Genomic DNA, 22,681 nt, shown 5'->3' on the forward strand with positions numbered 1-22,681 from the left:
TAGTACTGTTACACTCAGTACATGGCTGTTCACAATTGGTCAGTGTCTTGCACAGAATGCACTGTTAAAAGGTACAAATAGAAAAAGTACAATACAGGACATTTCTATGCAAACAAGTGCCATACATGTAATCACAGGGGGAGATTGTATCTGGAAAGGATTGAAGTATATTGGCACAGCTATGCAAGAAAGCTGTTTGCAAATGGATCTACTTCACTGTTATGCTTATCTGTAACCAGTACCATTAATCTTTCCCATTCATGAAAATAATACTTCATCAAAACACATAACTCAGGTGAGTTTTCTAAAAACCTAGGGTTTAAAAAAAAAAAATAGAGTTGAAGACTAAAATATTCAGTGTTTGCCAGCTTGCTAAGTGCTTACCTACAGGAAAATAAAGTTTGTATTAAATACTTATTTACATAAAGCAGCACTGCAGTGATCAGCTGTCTAGAAGACTTGTTAGTGAAAAGTGATCAGGATCTTCAGTGCAATCTCTAAGGCACTAAGACATATTAAGACAATGATAGAAATAAACGTCTGATAGTTCAGCATCCCTGATAGTACTGCTGAAAAGGATCTGGGGGTTATAATGAATCACAAATGGATGCACTTGTGACAGTATTCTGGGGTGTATTAACAGGAGCGTTCGTATGTAGGACATGGAAATTATTCCACCCTACTTGGCACTGATGAGGCCTCAGTACTGGAACACTGTCCAATTCTGGGTGCCACACTTCAGGAAAGGTGTGGATAAATTAGAGACAGTCCAGAAGAGAACAACAAAAATGATAAAACGTTTAGAATAACTTTTCCTCATAGAGCTGGTTAAAAAACTGGGTGAGTTTAGTTTTGAGGAAAGACAACTAAGGAGGTACTTGACAACAGTCTTCGCGTATGTTAAAGCTGTTATAAAGAAGAGAGTTATCAATTGTTCTCCATGTCCACTGGAGATACATTATTACTTGACCTATTAAATTAGAAACAAGGGAGATTTAAGTTACATATAGTTAGAACATTTTTCCTAATAAGGATAGTTAATATGTAGGCTAATTAACTTCAACCCCTTCAAACTACAGAAGTTAATTCACAGTGACAAACAGGCTTTCAAGGAAGGTTGTAGAATCCCCATAATAAGGGCTTTTAAAAACAGACTGGACAAACATCGGTCAGGGATGGTCTAGATTTACTTGGTACTGCCATAGTGCAGGAGGTTGGACTTGATGGCTTTGAGGTCCCTGTCAGCCCTAAGTTTCTGTGACTCAATGATTCTAGGACTATAACAGTTTCATCATTGGATACAATCACAAGTTCAGCTATGGAACATGATTCACTAATCTTCTGTTCCAGAGTGGAGAAAGATACCAAATATGCCATGCATACATAGATAAATAACTATGTATCTCTTTAACCTCCCTTTTTTTTCTTTTAAGAGCCTAAACCAGAATGCAAAGAAATGCAGCATTAAATCTGTCACTGCTTCCTTTACTGATGCTGTTATGTCTTGGTTACAGAAAAGTAACCATACCAGCTGCAGTATCTGGTCATAGCAAAATAAGTATACTTTAATTCTGTAATTTTTCCAAAAGCTGCACTGATCCTCACTGTAATGACAAAGACATTAACTAAAACATGTAAAATTAAGAATATTAAAAAGTGAGATAACTAAACAGTATACTGCCATCTTGATTGTGTGATGATGCAAAGTAGCACAGAAAAAAAAAATCTACAGTTAGAGAAAGTTGGAAATCAAAATTTCAATGTGCATGTAAAGTAAGTTCTAATAATATATTCACAAATGAGTTAGTTTAATATTCCTTAATTGAAGCTGATATTTAGGCTAATTATTTTCCCCCTCCAAACTACAGAAGTTAATTCATAGTGATGAAACTGATTTCCAATGCTTTCCAGTAGTGAAGCAAGTGACTTTAGTCCTACATTACATACATCCAGAATATGACCATAAACTACGGTCGACTGGACGGCCTGGTGGCAATGTGGTGGGGCTACTGATGTCAGGGTAGCTCCTATAAAATACCACAATGTAGCAACATGCAGAGTAAGGCAAGGAAGCCTCAAAACCCTAGCCCCCACTGACTTGTGGGTATTCCTTGGTTGAGTAAGGCTAAGGGACATCACCCTGACAGAAACACACCCTCACTGAGGTGTTAGGCAGTCAGCAGCAGCTTTAATCTGTTGCTCTCTGGCAGAAGCTACAACCATTGAGGTACTGAACTTCGGGACTCGGTCTGGCCTTCGGACAATGGTGGCCATGCCTCTTCCCGCCCCTGCTCCACCCCTTCCCCGAGGCCCCCACACCATGCAGTGGGTAATGGAGGCTGAGGGGCCAGGCTGCGGTGTGCCTCAGAACTCCTCTGGCTGGCTGGGGCTGCTCTGGGTTTCGGGGCTGCTCCGGTGGACTGGCCAGCAAGAGCAGGGTGGGTAGGGGAGTGGAGCCTCAGGCAGGGCAAGGAGCTAGTCACAAGCTGTGTTGCTCTCAAATTGGGCTGGTCAGTCATAAGCAGATTCATCAGGAAACTGATTAGACCTCTTACGTGTATACCATGGTCCATGATCCAGTTTGGATCGACAGTTGCCAATGATATCATCAGCAAACTGAGCCCTTGTTAGGAAATAGCCTTAAGATTGTATTCCCCACCCACCATGGACAGCATTTATTCATTTAAAGGAGATACTGAAACAGTGACACAGATATTTTATATTTTTTTAATATAGTCTAATTATTTAGCTATTTAATGTTTTATGAGTCACTAGAGTTTTCCTAAAGATGCTCTTTGCTTTTGTTGGTTTGGGGTCATGAAGGAATTCTCTTAAATTAAAAACAAACTACTTTTTTAAAAAACAAAATTCTGAATGTATATTAATAGCCCCATTTATGACTAATAAATAGTCAATATTAATTTTTAGTATTACTATGGAAAACTAATTTGGTACAAAATTAGAATCTACATTCACAGCTGGTTTTTCTGGCCCCAAAGGCCTACAGCTGTAGGATCTGCCTTCAGCTGGGGGAACCAGGAAATCTGACAACTAATCTCAGGTGTTTGGGCTTTAAAAACAAACATCCAAAACACAGTCAGTTTCTTTAGCTTCCTTGATCATTCAACAGCTTACAGTCAAAAACCCCCTAGTCCTCAATTGTCTTTCATTGCTCAGTCTTCTCATGATCCTCCTACTACCTCTCCAGTTGCACCTTCAGAGTCCCATTTCGTGTGTACTCCTGTACTCCAACTATCTTTATGGGACATTCCCCAAAGCTCCTGCCTTGAACCCCTGCTCTTCTCTCTCCAAAGACTGTTTCTATGTACTCTTACCCACAAGTATGGCAGCACATACCATCTTTAACACAGACACCTCACAAATTTATTTCTCTACTTGTTTCCCCTCCATCCAATCCTGCATCTCCTCCTGTCTTTCTGGCATCTCCAGGTGGATATCCAGGTGAAGCTCAACATGGCCAAAAAAAACCCCATGCGTTTGATCTTACCCCGCGCCAAGAAAGACAATGACCAATTATTGATTACAAAGCAAAGGTTATATGACAAGGGACAATTTTTGAGAACTAATATGCATTTTCTGCTGCAATATAAAGAATGGCAGCACCTTCTCAGTCAGTTACTATAGCATATCATTCTAATGGACATTCAAATTTCCGTGAGTAAAAATTTATGCCAATGAGCTTGATCCTGAAAGGGTTGAACACCTCTAGAATGAGAGTTGAGGGCACTTAACACTTTGATCATGATCCTGCACCACTAAAGTCATGGAAGCTGTCACTGCCTTCAATCTGTACAGCCATTATCAGTGAGCTGAAGCCAAGTTAAAGAAACATTAAGTCCCGCCGGTGAGAGGTTCCAGGTGCTTTAAAGTTGTGCTTGGCTGTTCCTTCAAGCCAGAACTTCTCTCTTTATTATGGAAGCTTTAAGACCGTGAACTTTAAAAGGAGTTGCTGATAGCACTGAAACCTAAAATGCTGCCTTATTTTAAACAGAGGCACTTTTACAAAAACACAGAGCCTAAGCATAAAGCATTGATTGAATAGTAATCTCACACACTGTACATATCTTCTGTCCTGGATGAGGCATGATGCCATTAAAGCAAGGTTTCAGCTGACTGAAAAGCTATAATTTCACATACTTCTAGAATTTCTCATAAACTACATTTTTAAAAAGGATTATTTGGTAAGATCACTGAGTATTTGGCTACGAGTACAGCTCCCGTTCAGTTTGAGCAATGCAAGACCAAAATATGAGCTTTAATACACTGGAAATATATGATAACACTTGTCTTGGCAAAGGGTGATGTCTCCACTTGCCATTTATTATTCTTTTAAGCTAAATAGCGAAGAATTACTTTTATGAGATGCCCCAGATACAGACCTCAACTATCAAGTAACTTGTGTAATGTTTCTGTACACGTCTCAATGAAAGCATATTACTATCTACATAAATATTATGTAGATAGTAATACAAATTGAACACACTTTAGATGGTATTACCTTCTCCAGTTTTCTATGCTATATGCTTACTTTCTTTGGAAAAATTATTTATTTCATGCTGTGTTCAAGCCTTAAAAAAAAATCAGACTGCACGTACTGGGAGGCTTTGCTTACCATATTTTCTCCTTGCTGGGGTTAGTCATCCAGGGCCAGATTTTTGAAGTATTTAGGTGTTTAAAGATACAGATAAGCACCTTCCCCCATTTCAATTAATGGGAGTTAGGTGCCTAATCTGTTTAGGTGCTCTTAAAAAATCCCACTAGGCACCTACCTGCATTTTTAGATGCCTAAATACATTTCAAATACACTCCCAGAGCCTTATTCTACCCTTGGATATAAGGCATAATAAACAACTTCAATGGGAGTTGCACATATGTACACTGACACAGAATTTGGCCTAATGAGAAAACCTGCCTGCAAACTGGTGGTGGGGGTGGTGAGTGAACAACTTACTTTTTGAGTTCATTCCCAGAGACTCAATATGGCTTTCATTCTATTTCAGAACCTGTGTAAGAGGAGAGATACGAGGAAGGAAAGAGAGACACACTGACATAATTCTGTTTTCTTTGTTTTAGACTCTGGGGATTCTGTTGCATGTTTAAGAGAACCAGGAATTTGCTGGCCTGGCATGTTTAACTAGGGATAGGGGAGAAAAAGAAATCTTAAAGAGAATTTTCAAATGTTGTCTTCAAACAGAACAATGAGTGATTTAAATCAGTTAGAAACGGAGATTTGTTTTTCTGGTTTTTTTTTTTTTTTTTTTTTTTTTTTTTTGGAAAGAGTTGGAAGTTTAAAAGGAAAAACAGTTTTGAGGGCTTCCTGCAATGAAAAATCAGTTATTTCACCACATGATTCTAAAAGCAATACATATTTGCAAGTTGAAATCACTTACACTTCCAGTTCTGTGTGTGTGTATTTGTGCCAAGCTGCCCAGCACTTTCGTAATTAAACACAACAAAAGCAGAGGTTTGAAACACAAAAAGCAGTAGTTTAAGATATTTCTTAAACATGCTCTGCATAATTTTTTAGTTTATAGACTTTCAGCCTGAGATTCATGGTCCATGAAGATCTATTTCTCTTTTATTTATTTTTTGTCGAAACCTCTATTCTCAAATACACTTTAAAAGAAAAAAAATAGTTGTGCCTCACAATTCTGGAAAAATTCAAGTGAGAGGGTTTTACGGCTGATATCACTGGTATATGCCAAAGACATGCAAAACACACTCCCCTTTTGTCATATTCTCTTCCTTTATGCACCACTACATTGAACGGATTAAAGTTGTTTCATTGTCACAAATTGACATTACGAGCAAGACTTCTGATTTGGTTTACACGTTTCTTTAACACAGATATGAAGAACCTTGAAGAACAAGAGAATTCATCTAATGGCACCAAATCAGCCACAAAGTTCATTGTCAGGTGAAGTCTTGTCAAGAAATAAGCAGTACAGTGAATTGTCATCATATCGCTGCAACTCAGCATCAATACGTATTACACAACACAACCATGAAGTGTGTCACATTGCCAGGACATGTTTTCTGCCTCCAATATTCCAACCACACAGGTAAAAATCTCCCTTTGTGGATGGTTAGAAACTCTATGCTTCCAGGGAAAATTGCCACGTCTACTTTTGGTAGTGGTACCTGGTTGGATTTTGATCAGTGCACAATGAGGAAGTTTATGTCCTTATACAACTGAGACTGAGGGGGCTCAAAAGCAGTGTGTGATAGGCTGAGAGTCCCTTTACTGCCTGCTTGTTCTCCTGTGCCTGGGTTGCTCTCCCCACTTCTCCCTCCACAACCAGCTGCTAGGAGAACTGCAAAGAAGCAGTGGTGCTTGGTGACCTTCAGTGGCAGCTGAGGACATTAATCCAGTTGGTGGAGCATGGTGACCTGCGGTGGCAGCTGGGGACACGAGCCTGGTGTTTTCTTGGGCTTTTAACCAGACATTCTGAGCACAGCTTCAAAGCACTCACTGAAAAGTCTATCCGGGTATCTTCAAGGGAGCAGCCGGGATAAGTCTTACTGCGTTCTCTGGCACCCATAATGTTTGAGGGGCATTTCAAATACCCCACAGCTGTGGCCCAAGAAGGAGTAGAGGGGTGGAGATGGCCAAGTGCCACAGTCTGGAGACGTGGCAGCAGACTTTAGAGACATAGGCGAGATTTGCCTTATGGAGAAGGAATGGTGGCTCCACTTGGTAGAAAAGCAACCTCCTCCAATCCTGCCTGCCTCCTTTTCTGCCTATGGAAGGGGGGGAGGGGAGGGTGGTGTCAAAGGGAACCCAAGCCTGGAATAACCTGCTGAAGTGGGGAAAATAAATTCTGCCTATAGAAGAGGCCAAATGCCCCATTAAGATACTTGAAGGGGACTGGAGCAGGGGATGCAGACGTTGTCCTTCACACACACCTGTCCCGCCCCCCATTTTTTCAGCCTTGCTTTCTCCTCAAAAAGCTGCAGAGGTCCCAGCCATCATAGCACCTCTGAAGGAGGGAGCAGAATTGAAGAGGGAAATAAATTCCCAAAAGGCAAAAGTAGCCCTAGGACAAAGTTACAATTCAGATGGCCAAATTCCTAAGCCCAGCTGTTGGTCTGAAATTTGAAATGAAGTTTGGAATTTTCTGTCAGAAGAGCTCTGCAGCAGGGAGGTCTGGTTGAACTTGGCTGCCGCTGTGGAGACAGAACAAGACTGGCATGAACGGCCTTCCCCCTGAATTCTCCAGCTGCCAGTAACTGACAAGTCAGATACTGGCTCCAAGTCGCAAGCTGCAAAGACCCACTGGAATGTGGATGTTAGCACAATGAAAAATTGTGTGTTCTCCCATATTTTGTCACCTTTAACCACCTCTCTGTTTATTCCACAATATTCAGACACATGGAATTCCCTGAGAGGGACCACAAAGCCACTACCCTCATTTAATTCCTTCCTGAAGACCCACTTCTTCCATGACTCTACTGTTGTCTGTTTATTTATTTATTTAATCTGTCTCTGGAATTCATTTATTTAAAGGAGGGGAGAGTACAGAGGACACTGAAATTGAAACAAAAGGTTGCTGTGGTTAAAAGTTATGTGGAATTCCTGTTATAAGCTAAACAATAACTTATAACTAGTCAGAGAAGCATATCACTAGAGCTGTCTGGAAGACTACAATTCCATTTCTCAGCAACTTTTGAGGTTTTGACATATATTTTTGTTGCACATTGCTACAAAAGCAAGATCTTTCAAGTGTTTTTCCAAAAACGGATTTGTTGAAATGTCAATTTTCAGATCAAAACCTAAACTTTTCTGTGTCTGTCTACATGTCCTGGTGGTTAGGGTCTTCCTCTAGGATGCGGAGACCCAGGTTCAAGCCCTGGGTCTACCTGATTCAGAGCAGAGGTTTTTTTCATCCCAGGTCTCCCAAGTAATTAGGCAGAGCAGGGATATGGACATGGGTCTCCCACATCTCAGGCCAGAGTCCTAATCACATGGTTACAGACACTGGGTCAGTCGCTCTCAAAAAAACCTTCTTGAGAAAAAACTTTATTGAAACAGATACATTTGAGCAAAATGTTTGGGATTTGATGAAATAGCATATTTTGTCAAATTTCATTTAGTTGAAAGTGTTCTGACCAGCTCTACTTATTATCCCGATCAGTTTGCTTATACCCCTTTATTTTTACCTTTGTTTTTTTAGATTGTTTATTCTTAGGGGCCAGGACTATGTCCATCTCTGCATTTGAAAAAAAGTGTGTAGCACATTTTGGTGCACTAATGCAATATGGATATAAGAATATTACTATTTTACTATAACTACAATACTACTACATATGTAAATATAACTCCTATTGATCAAGGAGGAAGTGCTTCCTGGGAGGAATTTATCCCTTATAGTAAAACAGCCCAAATAAAAATCTTCTGCCCTTAAACAATAACTATTTTAACAGAATATACAATGAACAACATTCCACAAGGAGGAATAGCACAAAATACATTATTAAAAGCATACAGTTTATGTTTAAAACAGAAACATCTCTTAATACAGTATATCATTACTTGAAATACTTCATATTTTTAGCTGCAAAATTTTAAATATTCTTATTATTCACCACTGCAAGAGTTTTTTAAAAATTAATTGGGCCATATAGGTAGTGTTCAAAAGACTACTATAATTGACCGCCTCAGGTAATTTAAATTCATGACAAATTCAAGACAGAACACATCCAAGTATTCAAACTGCAGTCCACAAATGTCAGTAAGAGATGTAAACCAAATACCAGAGCTTTACTTTAAGCTGAACTTGTAATTTACCAAATTCAATTAGATCAAACTGCATGTCACAGAACTATTTCGCCAATATCTATTAGTGTCATCCAGACAGAGCTTATATAGAAAAGTATAGTGATTTTTAAAAAATCACTAAAACCTGAATCAATCTTTTATATTAAATGTGCTACAGGAAAAATGAGGAAAAGCATTTTAAAAATTTGAGACTTTGTAAGAGACAAGATCTGCAGATCTCTCATCTTTGAATACTCATTTTAAAGATGATTATGTTTAAAAACACATCATCAAGCCCGTATGTACAAATCTGGAACCCCAGTGCAGGGTACATTGGAGTTCTTGTGTCTTGTGACTAGAAGCTAGAATTCTAAGCAATGAAAAGCCTATTGCACAAACATAAGTTTAGAATCTAAAGGGGAACAGTCATTCCACACAAAAGTCAGGTATCTGCCTTGTTCACTGCCAAACTTATCAGTCTTTCACAAATTGGGTCACTATTGGACATAATTTTTGAAGCAGAGGGATAGAATCTGTCTGGTTCCATTAATTTAGGTGTTCTCTCCACACTTACTCATTTAAAACAACTGGATTGGTAGATAGGAACTGCTGAGATTTATTGAATACAGCAAAATGCCATTCTGAAGAATTATATTCAAGTAATCTACCCCAAAGCACTTTCAGGAGACAACTGCAGGACATCAGGTTTTAAAATGAAGTCCCATCCAAGAGGTCTGAGTTTGGAGAAGACAGATAAAACGTCTTTCACGTTATGACTACACTAATTTAGTATAAAAAGGAGGAACACTATCCTTATTGCTACACACCGTAAAATAATTTACCATCTAAATGCAGGGCTTGAAAGAGCTACTCCTATGTGGCAATAGAAATATTTGCCAGGTAAATGCTATCAACTTAAGCAGAATCTAAAGTTTTAATAAAAATACATACCTGCTAGCTCTTATGGATGGGAGAAGCTTTCAGATGTAGACCAAGTAGACTGACACCCTGTTGGTCTTCCTAGTTCTTCAGAGATGAAGGGCCAGTTTCTGTACTGCTGCAAATAGATTTCCCCAGACTGCAGTACAGCAAGACTGAACAAGGTTTCAGGTTTCACAACCTTCTGAATAGAAAAAGTGGGCACCAGTGAAGCTAGTAAAAAAATCAGATGAATTTCACAATGCTGCTCAGGAAAACTCCAACCAGTAGGAAATATATTGGTGGGAGACAATGATCCTTTCCACCTCCCATAAAAGGACTGGGTGAAGTGTAGAGTGACAGACACCCCCATGAGATCACATCATAGCAAAGAGGACCTCTAATCCTCAGGTCCCCAAGAAACATCCTAAAGTTCCAGACAACAGCCTTCAGGATCCTTGATGATAAAATGAAGAGTGGTCTCAGAGCTTCATCCTTTAGTCTTCAATTTCCTTAGGACAGTATCCTGCCTTGGTCCACCTTGAAAGTACTGAAAATACTTGTACCTTGAGGAATGATAATAAGGGTACATTGCAATCAAAAACCCCTGGCTGGCCCAGGCCAGTTGACTTGGGTTCACGGGGCTCAAGTTAAGGGGCTGTCTTGCCTTGCAGCTCTTGAACTTCTGAAGTTTATCGTATGCGACTCGAAAAGTATGGCTACCCCTGGTCTATTGCATGAGATGTAAAGCCTTCTTTCTTTCTCCTTGTGGTCAAGGAAGGTACTATGACATGTTTTGTAAGAATTAGTTAATTTCCCTGTATGTTCAAGACAAGGCAAATTAAGTAATTCTAAACAAAGCTCTTAAATGTTTCAGTTGGATAAACTGGTATTCTTCACGTCTTGTCAAAGTATTAGTAAGTGTGACTGTGCACACACCTCCTTCCCCCAGAGATAATGCACATTTCAGTACCAGGTTGAGCAAAGACAGCAAGTATTTGTTTGAGACTGAGCACTTTTCATTCCAAAATATTGCAATGTTGATATGATGTTAGTCATCTTAACAATAGGAGTTTTTCCTATCAATGTTTACTATACCAGCTGAAGCCACTTGCCACTTTTTCCAGCAATAATCAACATCTGATTGCTTTGAAGGGAGGTAAAAATTCTAAAAAATGTACCTAGGCAATTACACTGGCCTATATTCATGGGGGTGAATTTCTTTAGTCATCCAGAGGACAATCATCTTATACTACAAAATATAAGGTTAGATTGTCTTAGCATAGAAAACAATAAGGAAAAACATTAATGGTCAAAGTCATCGAGTCTTTTTCCCACCGTTGAATCCACCTTAAACTATTTGCCCCGATAGCCTCCTGCAATGATGAATGCCACACACTGACTACATTTCCTTTAACTGAATAAGTTTACTACCCTTTCAGTTTCACCAAGCATCCCCTTGTCCTTGTGTTTATTTACCCTGTCGTATAAATAATCAGTTTTCACTCTGCCCTTCATAAATTTGAAAACCTCAGTCAGGTTCTCCTCGCCAACTTCTGTCAAAGCTAATTGAATCCTAATTTTTGAAACCTCTGATGGTACACAAGCGTTACCATGCCTCTAGTCATTGCAGGATCAGCTAAAAACATGGATACGCCAGTCAAACACAGCTGTTGATCATGCTTAACTGTGGTCAACCAAAAGCTGTAGTTTGTCGGAGGTATTTTTCCCCTAAAAATTTAAATAAAAAAAATCTCTAATTTAGCAACGGGTAAAATCCAGATTAGAATCATTGGTCACATAAAAGCCTGCAAAAAACAAAAGAATGTGACTTGAGGTAAACCGGCTGGCCAGTCTGTGGCTTTCAATAGCAGCACTCACTAGCACAGCAGCTATTAGTTCACATTTTAAACAGATCAGTTCTGCTTTGTGCTTTAGACTGGCTGCCTATTTACTTCAGTGTGAAATTCAAGATACTGCTTATTTTGCCTTTAGAGCCTTCAACGGTCTAGACCCCAGCTTCTATCTTCTCCCCTATCCAGTCTTGCAGTGCCCCACCACCACTATGCTTGGAATGTTTCAATTCTCTGTCCCAAGAGTTCAGCTAATACAGGAACTATACTCAGTATTTTGCAAGTGTTCATAGTTTTCAATTAACGTCATTTGCACAAGAACCAAACCAACACAAAATTACTTTAGATTTTACATACAGAACCAAAAACATAACCAATTATATATAAAAATTACACATTTTTGTTGCAATGTTCATAATGCACAATGTTCATAATGCTCATAAAAGCAGGGCTCATAATGCCATTACTACAGACCTTGGCTTTTATTATAGCGCTAGTGGGGATAGCCATGGTGTAAACTGGACTAAATTCTTTAGAACATAAAAATCCCATCATGGATCTTGAAGCGTAAAAGTATCTGATAATCAGACAAAACATGAATATTCATAATTGGAAGATCATGATTATCACGAAGGTTAACAGACTCTTCATCTTCTTTGGTTTACAAGAAGAGAATCCCTTTCCAAAGAGAATTTTATCTTGGTATTTAATGCAGTTTAAAAAGTTATGGTCTTCATCATTATATGAAAATGGATTATAAACTGTTGACCAGTTATCCTGTGATTCTAATACCAATTTTATAATGCAAGCCCTCACGATCCCCTTATACACAATGAATTTGCCGAGTTATAGGCTAAAATACAACACAGCATCACAGATTCATCCCACTGCAACTATCGAGGTCCATGTGGAGACAGTAGGGATTAACTTGCTCCATTGTCTTTTAACTGCTACCATGAAGGGAACAAATTCTAGTTATACACCAAAAAGACCCCCTACTACCAGGGCACAGAACTGTTGATACTGGAGAAAAGTCACAGATTAAAGAAAAATAGTGAAGGCAATGGTTTCAGGATAAGAAGACACCTATAAAGATGCTCTAATATCATATAATCATAAGGATAGATGGGACCACAAGGGTCATCTAAGTAACTCATGATGCAGGATTTGTTGTGTCTAAGCCAAGGGTGCCAAACTCACTGATGGTTGCGGGGCACATTTTCATAAACTGCACGTCAGCAGGACCATGCCCGAGGAGCAATACCCTCTGCCGAAAAATTCGGGGCGTCTTCCCCTTTTCGGCAGCTGCTGCCGTCAAAACTCGCCACATTCAAAACTCGCTGACAATGCCGGGCCACTTTCCAATAATCCTTTTTCCAGTGGGCCATGCCCTCTGCCGAGAAATCTTACTGCCGCCTCCTGGGTTTTGCGGAGGAAGGTATTTTCTTAAAGTGGCAATGCCCTCCGCAGAGAAAGGACTTAAAGTGGCGCTTTCGGCAGCAGCACGACTCACTTAAACTGGCCAAATGCAGGCCAGATCAAAAAGGTTTGACCGTATGTTTGACACCCCTGGTCTAAGCCATCCAAGACAGATAGCTATTCAGATTCATTTACAAAACCTCCAGTGTCTGCACTCAACCTACTTGGGGGAAAAGGTAGGAAGGAGAGAAAAGGAATATATTCTATACTGTACTATTCCTCTCCCAAGTAATTCCCAACAAGTCTACCCACTAGAAATAATTCTGAACCCATTTCATTCATCTACTTCAGCTGCAAGTCTTAAGCTGCTCTTCCTGTCCAATCTACTGATTTTTTGCAAAGACAGTACAAAAAAGCAGTAGAATATGTAAATTTTTTCCTTCTCTGTTAGGCCTCATATAATATCACTATTTACTATATTGAGTTATAATGATTCTTTATTTTGCAGATGTTTAAATAATTTCTTTCTACATTTAAAACTTCCTCATCCTGTGATTCCATTATGTTCATTTGATTTTATTTGCATTTTCATCGCGGTCAGGACTTGCGCTCTAGCCACAATCCCCTTTCAGCCCTGGGGTAATTTTCCAGCTATAAAGCAATCTTTCATTTAATTCCACCTGGTGGAATGGAGTACCAATTCTAGCTTTGCCAAGTATTAATTTAAATTTTCTTTAAAAGCTAGTCTTAAGGTGTTTTCTCTCCATTGATTAACAACTTGCATTTTATTGTTCCCGTGTTTCTTTATGAATTACTTCATATTTGAAGGACACTTTATAAAATAGTCAAATTACTAATTGTACAGTGCCTAGCACAAAGGGATCCTGATCTATGAGTGGGATCCATATACTTTATCACAATACAAACCACCACCACCCCGTAGTATATCAAGCCTAATAAGCAGAGTACAGTATGAAATATGGTTGTTCCTATGTAAAGAACTTCTCTTCCGAGTCCCAACTACAACACTACTACAATCAGACTGAATATAATCATTTTCACTCTCTTGCACAGCAAGGGCAGCAGGGTGAATTTTACATGCCTCTAAAAAGGGAATGCTGCTCAGTGAGGACTCGATGAAACCCAAGTTTGCAAGATGCAGAATTCCAATACAACTGAACTTTCATTGCTCAACAGGGTCTCCTCTATATGGAACAGAAGGTTTTACTGAGATACAGCATCAGTTTGTCTCAGCCACATTCGCAGTGATCAGAACATTAGCTAAGTGTCTTTTCCCCCAACAACATCATCAATAGAGGTATCCAAGTAGGTTGTCTTCATCACAGACTGGAACACAGTTTCTTTGGTATTTTTTCCACCTCCAATATTTCTTTTCTGGCATTAATCAGCTAGCCTGTGTGTGGCATCTGGTCCATGGCCTTTAGGAGAGTCAATGTTGAAAGGGAGGATCACCTAGAAAATATGACCCCACCAGGTAAGCCACACCATAAGTTTCACAAATATTTAATACTGTACTAGCATTACAGTAGTACCTAGACGCACCAACCAAAGTCACAACCCTGTTGTGCATGGTGCTGTATAAACACATAGCAAGAGACAGTCCCTGTCCCAAAACATTTAAAAATCTGTAACTACGAGCCTGACAAAGAGTGGGAGAATGCGTGAAGGAGGGAGAGGGGGAATATAAACCTTACATTACAGGTGAATAAATGATTTGTACAAAGTCATAAAAGAAGATCATGGTAAAGCTAGGAATTGAACCAAAACTCAGTCCAATGCAATGCCTGCCCACAAGACTATCCGTCCTCTTATCATTCTGCAGATTCCTCCCTGCTAAAAACAATCTCAGAGAAATTCTTTTCCCTCTTCCATGGCCTTGATCTGTCACTTGCATGCCAAGGTGACTAGTCAGAGCCCTGGCAGCTGGAACCATCACTGACAGACAAGCTGCCTGTCATAATTCTTTCACAGGTTAACTCTTGAAATGACTGAAGAATTTGGATCAGTTTGCCAGGCTCTCCTGTGCCAATAAAAAGCCATCTCCAACCACCTGATAGAAGAACGTGATATTCTCACACACACACTCTCTTGAGGTCCCCTTCTGGTTGGATGCTCCCCAAGCTGTTCTGTCTGGGATGCACCTCAGTGGGCCTTGTCGGTTCTTTAAGCCTTGACTCTGAGCAGACTCCAGGCACTGTCATTGGCTAGGTCTCTAGACACATTCCAAGGGTGCAGATCCTCTGTCTAGCACCACTTCTGAGAGCTGGGACCATGAAGCCCAACTGAGCAGCCTGAGACTAGTGCTGGCCCCTGAGACTTTCCTGCAGTTTACATATAGCCCCTCCCATCACTCCAGTCATACGAGTGCTCTGAATTTACTGTTTAACTCTTCAGGGGCACGTGACAGTGAAAGCGAACACACACTTTGCACAGGATTGTAAACACCATTACTTTTATTTAGCATGAAAGATACACACACATGTAAGCATTTTCCCTGCCTCTGTTTCCTCATCACTCTGGAGAGTTCTTTGGCTTGGGAATAGTTATCTGGAATATCTAGAATTCTTCTCCTGCAGCTCATGACTTTGTTCCAGTCTAGCCCCATGGCACCTCTCTAGGCTAGTTAGCCTTCTCTGACTGTAGCTGCTCCCCCGATTTAATGGGCTCCCTCCTATGCAAACATGTCTCTCTCCTCCCGCAGCTTCCTGACTCTTGCTCTGCGAGTCTCTCAAGTTTGTATGTCCCCCCTCCCAATGTGTGGGCTCTACTGCTGTGGATTTTCTACTCCCCTCCCTGCAGACTAACTGAAGTGATAAGCTTCTCCCAGTTTAGTCAATCCATTGACCCAAGGTGTTACCATCTGAACAGGTGACTATTTAAAGTTTAATGACCAACTATTGCCCCTAGTCTGACAGATACATGCTACAGTCCATCGGCAAATGGTGGATGCCACGTTCAAATAAAAGCATTCCCTAATATATCAACTTCATAACATCACCAGAATTCATGCACTGTATATAGACCAATTCCCCAAGTCATTGGTGATCATAAAGCATATGTTTCTTCACCAGATTCTTTTGACCCAAAATAGGTGGAGTTCCATCTTCTGGCTTAATTGTGAGACAGCTGGTTCACAAAAGAACTCATTTCCCATTTGCAATTTAAGGAGCTTGGACACAATATCTAAGTGGCAAACTATCTTACATACCTACCTGCGCCACCCACCATTGTAGAATTCTCTCACCTCAGTCTTTAATGTTTTTTCCCCTACAACACCCCTATAAAGTGGGGTTATTATACACATGGGAACTGGGACACAAATACTCAGTGATTTACCTATGATCACACAGGAAGTCTGTGGCAAAGCAGAGAACTGAACACAGGTCTCCCAAGTCCCTGGACTTGTGTCCTAACCACTGGACCAACCTTCCTCTCTCAAGAAGAATATTTTAAAATGCCTAGCCAGCTTCCAACCAAGCAAGGGCTTGTTTTGTAGAGAAATTGGTTTTAATAGAGTATCATAAGCTGCATGTATGATTAAAAGAAGTCAAACACTGCACTCTGCAGTTGAAACTTTTACCATGTTCACAGCATGAACTCAGAGCCATGCGAATACTCTTTTTGGCAATTTCTCATTTAACGTGTTTTCCCAGAAAGGCATCCAATACGCCTTTCGTGTTCTACCTGCATTAAGAACTATTTTTTTAATTTTGTTTAAATGTTGCTCTATTATGTGAAGTTTCTACTTTTTGGTTGCCAAATGCTATGTATGACTTCCCTATCAGCTCTTAAAACTAAGATTCTTTGAGCAGTGGCCATGTTCTCTGTGTGTTGTGAAATACCAAAAACATTGCCAAACGAGCCAGTAAGAACAGTCCAAGAACAGGTGCAGGCACTGGGCCCACATAACTGCTTGTAGATTTTAACACTGGAACATGCTTCCTCGCAGCTATCATAGCTCACCATTATTTAAAGTTGTTTTATTTAAAAAACAATAATGATCATGCAGGAGAGAAGCTACTTTTGGGATCCTAAAACAGCCCAATTCTCAAAGCCCAATTCCTCCACATTAGAGGATACCTAGTGATCAGCTGCTATCATTTTATCCAGGGCATGTTGTATACAAAGTCCCTCTAGAGATTCCCTCTGCCATGGCTTCCTTTAAGCTGCACTCTCTTCTGTATATCTCTGTACAGTTTCTGGGGATTGTAGCCAGACTGAAATGCTGTCTTCATGGTGCACTATGTTAACCTGTTCAATAGTGCTCTAAAACCTTTCCAATGATCAATTTCAACATGCTATTATGGCAGATATAATATTCCCCCAAAATTGCCACTTACAAAATGTAGTTGGCTGAAGCAAGGTAACTGATTCATTGAGAGAGATTTCCAAACAAGGTTTCTCTTTTGCTCTCATCCTGCCCCAAAACAGTTTGAAATGGACACTTCCGATATGGATCTCTCATGGTTTAAAAAAAAAAAAAAAAAAAATCAGCCAACCTAGTTAACCCACAAACAAAATAAAAAATTAAAGAGAAAATGGATTTTCACCCTCAACCTCTGAAAGTCCTAACAGGATTTAATTTGGCCCATAAACTACTAAATGGACAATTCCAAATATTACAAGTAAGTCTTTTTTGCCTACTGTATTTTCTTCTATGCAGAGTCTTAGATTGCATTATCAGAGAGGTTTCCAATGAGAAAAACAGATGGTTAACATCTGTGGTATGCTGTTTACCTTACCATTCCCCTCCCTAGGGTAAAACTGTGTTTTCTTAATTTATTAAGCTGGTAGGCTGTGCATTATCTGGGAAGTCAAGGCTGAAGTAGAGCTTTGTATTTGGATCCAAAGTGGGATGAGATTTGAGTTTGACACTTGCTAACACAAGAGCTAACTGACCTTTTGAGGATTGGCCCAAGACTGGTAATAGAGCCACTTCCTGAGAGATATGCCACACAGACGTACTTTCGCCTTTACTACATTAACATTCATAACTCTTGAATGTACTAAAGATGATTCTCTCTAATTAAAAACATTTTCTGTTCCATAGCTGTCCTTATTGCAAAATGGACATTGTTTCTGGATATTTGGTATTTCATCTATCACCCAAACACCAAACACAGATACTAATGGATCAGTATTTCAACAGCTGGATTGACAGTACATTCTATGGGATACACAGGACTGTTCGTTAGTTACATTTTGTCTGACAGAACACTGAGGTGGGATTGGTTCTCTTCCCTTTTTTGTTTTTAAACATGACAAACCTATTAACTGAAGTAAAAAAAAAAATGTAAATGCAAGTACCTTTCAAACGCTGTTTGCATGTAGTGTTATTTAAAACCAGTAATTAACCTTACACCACCTTAGTCTGTCAATACAGAAGTGGCATGCTGTCATGAATTCCATTTCACATGCGTCTTATATGCTATTGACTCCATTCATCCTCATTTCAGGTCTGTGGCACACTAGGAATGCCCAGGGGACAAAAAACCTTCAGACAATCACAAAGCAGGCTTTCTGAATATATTTTATCACTTCTTTAAAAAAAAAAAAAAAAAAAAAAAAAATCAAAAAATCCACTCCAGCTCAGCAAAACCCCTCCCCACTTCGGCTTCAATACACATCTAGGGAGATGACAGAAGTACCCACACCATACTACTAAAATGAACTGCCGCTATCTATAGTACTGCAAACCCAGCCTATTCCCAGGTGGACTGAATTGTTTAAGACATTAATAATGGAATCTGGAGCAGTGTCGCTAGATCACGGATTCAAATCCACCCTTCCAGCCAAAAGCCATTACCCAACAGCTGTTTGGAGACCTTTATGAAACAAACAGGTAGTCTGCTCAGTTCCTAACTGACAAGCATCTATGCCTCAAAAAACACCATTACAATTACCTCATGTTTGGCAGTCTCAGCAGATAGCCTAAGGCCTGATCTATAGCTAAAACTTAGATCGACCTAGTTATGTCACTCAGGGGTGTGAAAACTACATCTCTCAGGGTTATGAAGTTAAGACGACCTTAGCTCCAGTACAGACACCACTAGGTCAACGGATTCTTCTGTCAACCTAGCTACCTACCACCTCTGAGGGGGTGGATTTACTAACAGCAATAGAAAAAAAAAACCCTTCCATTGTGGTAGCAAGCATCTACACTAAAGCAGCACAGATGCAGCTTCTCTTCTGTAGCGCCTGTAGTGTAGACACACCCTAAGGATTGAATGAGTACATACAAAAGATGGGTCCTTCAGGACAGGATTAAAGTACCTTGTTAGGGCAGTATAAAGGAATGTTGCATTGCTGTTAGCTTTCTATCTATTATGGAGGTAAACTTCAAAGGCAAAGAACTCCTACAGAAAAATTAACATCCAGCATTAAAGTGAAGTTCAATTTTAGTCATTTTTTAAGTCTGGTATCAAAAAAACTCAAATACTGAAGAAAGATTGTTTTAAAGGTAATTTTATAACAAAGAGATTTCTTCCTGAAAGTCAAGATGACAGGCAAATAGGATTCTCTCAGTTGGTCAGAAGCCCATTTTCTCAATACGCATGTGCAGCCCTCCCACTTAGAGGGCCACATGAGGCACATGGCCACCACTCAACATCAGAGATATCCAATGAGTATATTCATCAAAAGTTTCTGGTAGGCTTATTAGAGGAACAGGAGCTCTCCTAGAATGAACAGCTTCAGTTCATTGCTCAGTGAGTGAGCTAGAAGAGAATGGGGAGAGAAAAAAGAGAGAGAGAGAGATTGTTGATCAAGGGCACATAATTCCATTTCCTCTATGGAAGATCAATTTTTTTTAATTTAATTATTTTGCCCAGATGTGACCTACACCCAGGGACCTGTGTGCAGGTCACATCTCTCTGTAACAGCTAAACTAATTCCAGCACCAACTTTTGCTGTTTAAAATGCCTACATTACTTTCAGGGCACTTTCTGGAATTCATAAATCAAAACAACAGAAATCAGGCAGAGAGAAAGGAGTTTCTCAGAGGTTAAAGTGTTTTTAAAAAATTACATTCTGTTCCCCAATTCAGGTAAGTTCTTCATGCTAAAACTCTGTGCTTGGAAAATGAAAGCTTCAATAGTTTGGATGTATTCCCAATGAATAGGTCAGGCAGGTTCTGCAGAAATTTGCAGATTTCCATGGCCCGAAAGTCCATGGACCATTTTTTATGGATTACAGCACCTAGCAAGCAAAGAAGAACAATGGATAACAATTAGCAACATAAGTAAGGAAACAGATCCAACAAAAAGTAATCCATATCACCCAAAATTATCTTATTTGCTATAAGCCATCCAACTTCTATACTTTGCTAAGCACAACATGATCTCCTTGTAAATCTCAAACTTTTGTTCACTAGCATTATCAAGCTATGAGAGCAAAAGAGAAAGTACAAAAGGAGAGGTTTAGGAATGATAAACAACAGAGAACAAGCTAAATGGAAAAAAGCATCTGATGTTAAGAAACTTAGAACAAGTCATCTGTTTACTATGTATTGTGTCTCACCGCAATAGTAAACCACAATGACTAAAAGTTCAATGCTTGGCTGCTCTGCTACATCCCATAATTTCTCTAACTATTTGAATACTATTTGAGGAATGTTCTGTAAACATGTCAGATGATTATTTCCACAACATTCCACCATTCACTAGGACAACTGTAAATGTATAAACAGTTCATTTTATATTTTGCAATGCTTGCAATACAGAGGTTAAAAAGGTCTTCACTCCATGCCAGATTACTATCTAATTCACATATCCTGGTGTACAGCACAGTCATCTGCTTCTCAGTTACAGTGGAATAAATTTTACACAGGAAGCACTTTCCATCCCAATAGATCTCAACACACTTCATAAGCCATATAACCATCACTACTGAAGGCAGTCACATTGGGGCAAGAAGCCATTTGATACACTTCACAACAATGTAAGGATTGGGACAAGAGGGGCACTTTTGGCCAAGGACCCTGGTGGGCAAGTCTTACAGAGTGCCGTAGTATCTAATATTCATGCAGAACAGACAGGAAGGACCTCAGTTTTTGGATTCCCATTTGAGTTCCGCATTCCAACTCAATAAATGAACAGAATATCATTCACCTACTTTAGAAAAATGAAATCGGAGTCAAAACTCTGGGGATCTGAACACATCTAACTAAAGTTTTTCAAACTGGAATCTTTCACCACTAAGCTATTCTCTCATTAGAGAAAAGTCAATTTATGTATACAAAAGTGTCTAATCTGCATAAACAATTAAAATACAATACAGTTTAGGCCTGATCCTGCAAACATTAAAGTCTGTGTATAACTCCATGGAAGAACTTGAGAGTGTTAAGTTTCATACATGCTCAAGTGTTTGTATGAACAGTTCTGAGCAAAAGAAGGCCCTGATCCAGCAAACTGTATCCCAAGATGCTTTGCAGGATTAAATAGAAATACAAAAAGGGAAGCGCAACCAGAATGGGGCTGAAGAGGACTAATATTTGGCGTTGTCAAGGCATGTTGGGTCAGAAACAAAACTTTTCTTGAAAAACATTGATTGCACTATGTCCACAGGCACTGTGGGGTTGTTTGGTTTTTGTCATCTCAGAACTCTATACTGTACTGAGAATCACACATGTACAGGCAAAAGTCTGTGTTCTCGACACAGGCTCAAAGCCTAAAAATGTCTTTTTCAAATCTCTAAATATAGGGACTGTAAACATTGTAAATAAAAAACTAAGATAATGTAGTAATTATGCATCCGTGGCCAGTCATATCCAAAAAGACAAACTATTTCTACAGTCCAAAGCTTCCTCAATGCTCATGAGTCAGTGCATTTTTGTCATATCTTTTTTTTAAAGGTGTTTTAAATCAAGCTATTGGATCTTGTACTAAGTAAGAATGTGTAGAAACAAAGAAGTGCCTAGGTAGGGCACATAATACAATCTGTGGTAGTAACTGAAATGTTTTAAAAATTAGATCAAATCCCAATTGATAACACACATTTGACAACAAAAAGGAATTAGCAAATGAATTATGGATTTCGCCTTTAACAACTTTGGGTAATAGCAATTTGTGAACTAAATGGCATGTTTGTTTTCAACAAGGAAGTTTCATACCACATGCATCTCAAATGAAAATGCAGTACACTCCCTCTGTGATGCTGTGTGTTCTATGGTTACCATTGGTTATAAAACTACTTCACCCTTTTATTCTAAATCTATTAAGTTCATTACAGGTACCACTCCCTCCATCCCAGAAAGTTACATTCATCCAGTCCCAACCATTTCACCCTCCCTGCTTAGCAAAACATTTTCCACAAATGAACCTCTTCCTATTGAACCTGTGTAACATGGAAACCAAATACGATATCCCCTGGGTCAAGCCCTACAAAATTTGGGCACGATCAGGCCGTCTAACTGGCAGGCAGACCCATGCTAGCCTTGTGAAGGCCTACTGTATGGGCATAGAGGCTCACCTGCATGGATCACATTGCCAGATCAGGACCTTACTTGCTTGCTATATGACATCAGCATTTGTTTGAAAAACCCTGTTTATAAAAATCTGACTTGCATCCTTTATTGGTGTCAACTTTAAACAGATATCATACACACCTCTTAATAATTATAATTTATACTTCTGAAGTGTCTTTAATCCCGATATCCCAAATATTTCTGCATTCTTTAAGCCTTAACACTCAG

At 39.4% G+C, this 22,681-nt stretch overlaps 1 protein-coding gene across 2 annotated transcripts in view; it reads right to left on the bottom strand.

Moving 5' to 3' along the window:
* Positions 1 to 22,681, bottom strand: part of WWC2 (WW and C2 domain containing 2) — a 143,941-nt gene that overhangs the window by 114,023 nt on the left and 7,237 nt on the right. Inside the window, exon 1 of one of the 2 annotated variants that reach the window (XM_067551684.1) lies at positions 9,731 to 10,072. The exons of the other annotated variant lie outside the window; for it this stretch is intronic. The gene's annotated coding sequence lies outside the window, so the exon portion shown is untranslated. Of the gene's footprint in view, positions 1 to 9,730; positions 10,073 to 22,681 lie in introns of those variants that run through there. 2 annotated transcript variants of the gene reach the window in all.

Source organism: Emydura macquarii, unplaced genomic scaffold (genome assembly GCF_026122565.2).
Source record: "Emydura macquarii macquarii isolate MOO-44397 ecotype Brisbane River unplaced genomic scaffold, CSIRO-AGI_Emac_v2 contig_1363, whole genome shotgun sequence".
Taxonomy (NCBI): Eukaryota; Metazoa; Chordata; order Testudines; family Chelidae; genus Emydura; species Emydura macquarii.